At 34.3% G+C, this 5607-nt stretch overlaps 1 protein-coding gene across 4 annotated transcripts in view; it reads left to right on the forward strand.

The window, feature by feature from the left end:
* Nucleotides 1–5607, forward strand: part of LOC106474082 (sterile alpha and TIR motif-containing protein 1-like) — a 35713-nt gene that overhangs the window by 2198 nt on the left and 27908 nt on the right. The window contains exon 1 of one of the 4 annotated variants that reach the window (XM_022402463.1): nucleotides 957–1340. The exons of the other annotated variants lie outside the window; for them this stretch is intronic. The gene's annotated coding sequence lies outside the window, so the exon portion shown is untranslated. Of the gene's footprint in view, nucleotides 1–956; nucleotides 1341–5607 lie in introns of those variants that run through there. 4 annotated transcript variants of the gene reach the window in all.

The following is a 5607-nucleotide window of genomic DNA, read 5'->3' on the forward strand; positions in this document are numbered from 1 at the left end:
TTACCGTTCTCAGGGAATGAATGCCTTCTTACTGTTCTCAGGGAATGAGTAACGAGTTACCGTTCTCAGGGAGTGAATGACTTCTTACAGTTCTCAGGGAATGAATGCCTTCTTACCGTTCTTAGGGAATGAATAACGAGTTACTGTTCTCAGGGAACGAATAACGAGTTACCGTTCTCAGGGGATGAATGACGAGTTACCGTTCTCAGGGAGTGAATGACTTCTTACAGTTCTCAGGGAATGAATAACGAGTTACCGCTCATTAGGTTCTTGGAAAATATTCATCTCAGCTTGATTTGGTAAACTCGTATTACTAGTGCCCTCTTCGTGGTTTTAGGTTATCTGCTTAATTAATTAAACAGTCTATTTATTCATCGTTTTTCTGACAAATATATCGTAAGTGTAAGGTGAAACCCTCCAGTCATCTGTTGCGATGGTTTGTTTTAGATAACGTGTCATTCACAAACGCTATGCTCACCTGGAAGCCTAACTAGAAGAATAAGTCCATGTTGAAAAGTGTATAGTAGTAGTGTTATGTGAACTGTCGTAACACACTTATGTCTATCCTTTCCCAGGAAGTTCTTTCGAAATGTTTTCAACTTTTCCTCCTTATGAGGCCTTAGTTTCAATGTCCCACTTTTTGTAATCTTTGACAGTTTGGTGGTTGATTTTGCTTCGTGATTTTTTTTCCATTCGTTGATGGTTGATGTTGCATATCGATGCATCATTACGTTTAACTAACAAGAATAATTATCGTGGTATGTTTTATATAGTTTATATCAGGAGAGATATTATGACGGTACTCACCGGTACTGAGTACCGAAACTTGTTTTTCAAGGCAGTACTATAACTGGGACTTATTTGAGCTGCTTTGTCGTATTTTATGTTTACACGTAGATTTTCCCTCTTATTTAAAAACAGGTCCACTTCACCCAGCTGAGTTCCTCTATTTTGTATTTTGAAAATGTCACCCCCTGGTTTATATACAAGTTTGTTGTCTATAGAATGATATGTTTTATATAGTTTATATATGATGGTATGTTTATATCAGTGAAGCCCCGAGTTCCTGACCTTGTATTTATATAAGATGGTACGTCTTACTGCAGAATATACCTTAATTTAATACGTTTCGTTACCTTGAAAGAAGAGGAAAAATCAACATGGAACATAAGTGAATAAATTAGCGACTGTTACCACCACCAGGGTGGATGGGGGAGGGGGGTCTTCTCTTTTCCCGCATAGCTCATTGTGTAGCTTTCTGCTTATCAACGAACTATAACTGGCAGATTTTCTGTGAGTCAATCCTTCTGACCTCCATAGATTTACCATGACCCTCTCAGGTAATTCTTGCATACACTTATAATTATAAATACTGAAGATTTCCGTTGTCTTACGACGCCTTTTTCTTATGTTTAACAAATAATCGTATGGGAAATTTGAGGATGGGGAGAATATCTTGTTCTCATTTTTTATTTTAATAATGGCAGTTGAAAATTAACGCTAATAACGATGGTAGAAAAAACGAATCCTAGTAGTGGTAGGAAAAAAATAACCTTTAAGCTGACAATAAAATACTAGCCCTAATAATGGCAGTAGAAGACTAACCCTAGTATCAGTAATGATAGTTGAATACTAACCCTAGTAGTGGTAGTATGAAAATAACGTTAATGATGTTAGTAGAAGGCTAACCCTAATAATGGCAGTTGAATAGTACTAGGAAAATAACCTTAATGACGGTAGTAGAAGACTAGCCCTAATATTAATAATGACAATAAAATACTAACTATAGTAATGATAGTTGAATACTAACCTTAAGAATAATAATAGAAAACTAATTCCAGTTGTGCTAGTAGGAAAATAACTTTAATGATGGTAGTAGAAGACTAACCCTAGTAATGATGGTTGAATACTAACCCTAATAATGATAATACTATTAGTAGAAAACTAACCCTAGTAGTAGTAGTAGTCTGAAGGAACGTAACTGTTAGTTTCGAAAGATTTTAAATGAGTTATTTAAATTATTAAAGTTACGATTCTGTATGTATAGAATTTAACTTTCATACCAGCATAAAAATTACAGTGGTAACGAATGTTGACAAGAGCAGGGATGGAAAGCTATTATAATTAATTTTTTTACGAATCAATCAATGATTTCCAAAACATAGCGATGAAACACGTCTCACTTAAGACATTAATTGTGGGAAACGCCCATTTTTTGAACAACTTGGAATTCTTTGCACGCGTAGAATTCAAGTTATTATCGTGTATTCGTGATAACTGAAAAGCGATAAAAAGTCGTATTATATAACTGGATATTAAAGAAGCCTTTAGCGTAGAGAATTCGCTGAGTGTGTGTTTCTTGTCTCTAAATAAGATTAAATCCTATGATCTTGATTTATATTGGAGTTAGGGTTATGAATGGAAGACTTTACAAATGTAACTATTCATTGTTATTGGTTAGGCTTCATTTTTTTCTGCGCTGATTGTCTAAGAATAAAAAATAGTGGTTTTTCGCAATTCAACTGACTACTGAATGAAAAAAAAAATACATCTACGAAACCTTGATCGTATATAAAGTTAAGACTTTGGAACCTATCTAACTGATAAACTATTTATTTTGAATAGTTTTTTTAGTCTCGGTAGTTTTTCACCAATGATACTACCTTAGATTACCCCATGAATATATACAGATATGGTTTAGTATATTATATTAAAAATATGCAAATCAGTAAGTCATGTTATAACCACAGCCGATATATAGTCGCGGTTGAATGGAATATAGCAGGATTTCATGTCAACTTAGTGTAATACCACTAAAAATTTATTGTTTTTTGAAAGGGTATTCAAAAGCTCTTTCCAATGCCAAATATCATACACTCAGATCAGATGTGCTTATATCAGAGATATATCCAAGACGGGGAAATCCCTTGTAATTAATGGCATTGGAAAAAACAAATAGGCTGGATAAACTTGATGATCCGTGACCATCCAAAAAGAGACCTGTAAGAAGTCGTACCCCAGCTGTGATAAACAAAATGAAGTATCTTGTAACAGGCGAGAATTCATGAACATAAATGTTAGTGGTAAAAGTCATTCTCACGTCTCATGTAACAGCACAGAACATAATAAGGAAGGATCTTCGCCTGGAAACTAGGCCAACAGAATATAGGTTCACCAAAATAAGGCTTCAAGTCATACCTTCCATTCAACCGTCATATGCCCCAAGAAGCTGGAAAATTAAATATGTATTCGTGCTATTGCATACAAAAACATACCAGTCAAGTTGATGGATGCAACGCTTATGTATTATTTTGTGATCGAACTGTTGAAACGAGCACTGGGAAACCTCCGTCATCGTATACTTAATGGATTATGGAAAGATTCAGGAAGAAGTAGTGCGGTTTCGACATGACAGCCCTACAATGGAGCCTTTTACAATATAAACTACGCTACAAGAATATTGTCAAGATGCAAGGTTGACAGATAAAGCATAACTGGACATGGCAATATGAATTGTAATGGCGTAGTGAGACTCCAAAATCGTTTTAATATAACTTAATCAACTTCTGTATAATGAACAAAGCCTAGGTAATTGGAAATAATTTATGATTATTTGTGATGTTCAGAATAATTAGCTAATTATAAATGTGTTTTAGCTCTAGGTATAAAACAAAGGTATGACAATCATCAACAGACTATTATTATTATCATTTGTTTTGTTTTTTACTGTCAAAATATTTTTATTTTATTGTACTCCTCCTTGTGAGTTTACTTTAAACTACATACGTACAAATAAATCATTTTACGGAGTAAACAGCATTTTCTGATTTGTTCAGTGGTAAACAAAATACTGGTGAAAATATTTTGGTTTGTCCCTTTTCACTATCACGTAAAACAGTGAAATCCAGCTAGTATCCATGCGTAATCAATACAGTGACGTCTGAAAGTAGGCACCAATAACAATGAAAGTACTGTGTCTCTACGTCTCTAAAAGAAAGTTAATAATTACTTCTTTATGTTTAAAGCAGGTCAAGGCTGGTGTACATAATCTTGATCGAGACTGCCTGGTCATTTTAACCCCGTAAAGGTTTGTTACAAACGTCTAACCTGTCACTGCCGTGCACGTGGTGGGTGACTCATTTCACATTGTGTACTTCATTTGTTATTTAATCTCAATATCTTGAATTGCCTTGTAAGGGTAGAAACAGTCATCAGATGTACAAAATGGGATTGAAAACAGCTGGAAAAACATTTTTTTTAAAAATAAGGTGGCTTTAAAGAAAACCCCGTCGTTAAAATTATGATATCATAAAAGCTAATGGTGCACTACCTGAAACCTGGTAGGTAGAATACAGTGCTTTCTTTATGTTCTGCATCAGATTTAGATAACATACAAAAACCAAAACCTACGGTTTTAACAGATGGGCTGGCTGCCTAATGAAATAACTTTCAATATTAAAGTTTTGGAAAAAATGTAACAATTACTTAGAAAAATCATGATACACAGATAGAAAGGTTGACCAGTCTAACTTAAAATTTATGTAATATAAAAGCTGCACATACATATGTATTTACTTTATTAGTTTGTTTCTCAGGATAATAACGTGTTGTTATCACGTGATATGATGTCAGGGTAATAACGTGTTGTTATCACGTGATATGATGTCAGGGTAATAATGTCTTGTTATCACGTGATATGATGTCAGGGTAATAACGTGTTGTTATCACGTGATATGATGTCAGGGTAATAACGTGATATATGATGTCACGACACGTAATGTCATTGTTCCATTCAGATTGTTTGTTTGAATTGGTTGAATTACAGACACCTAACCTCTGATAAAGACGAAAACGCCAGGTTCGTTAAAAGTTTTAATTATCTGGAATTTCTGGTCATATTTATTTTAATAATTAACTAAATTTCGTCGAAGCAGTCGAGAAGGAAAAGATTATTGAGGAATATTTGGACGAAGTTACTAGGCTTAGTTCCGAGTTTTGGGGCTTCTAACTGGTAGTTTACTGTTATGTTCTGGTAAAATCCTCGTGAGGGGTGCAGGAATAATGTTATACATCTACAGGCTTCCAGTACAACTCGCAGGAAGCTTCCACATGCCCCCTCCTCATTAAAAAAATCAGCCACATCATGACCTACCCCACGATACATAGACGTATATATAAACACTTCTGTACCCCATTTTCTCCAATAACATACTTTTCTGAAATCTCTAGAAGTTGTAGAACTTTCTGAACTGATAAACCAATAAAGACATGGATAGTTGTAGAACTGATAAACCAATAAAGACATGGATAGTTGTAGAACTGATAAAAGTTCTACAACTATCCATGTCTTTATTGGAATAAACCAATAAAGACATGGATAGTTGTAGAACTAATAAACCAATAAAGACATGGATAGTTGTAGAACTGATAAACTAATAAAGACATGGATAGTTGCAGAACTGATAAACCAATAAAGACATAGATAGTTGTAGAACTGATAAACCAATAAAGACATGGATAGTTGTAGAACTGATAAACCAATAAAGACATGGATAGTTGTAGAACTGATAGACCAATAAAGACATGGATAGTTGTAGAACTGATAAA

This window comes from Limulus polyphemus, unplaced genomic scaffold, assembly GCF_000517525.1.
Source record: "Limulus polyphemus unplaced genomic scaffold, Limulus_polyphemus-2.1.2 Scaffold6803, whole genome shotgun sequence".
Taxonomy (NCBI): domain Eukaryota; kingdom Metazoa; phylum Arthropoda; class Merostomata; order Xiphosura; family Limulidae; genus Limulus; species Limulus polyphemus.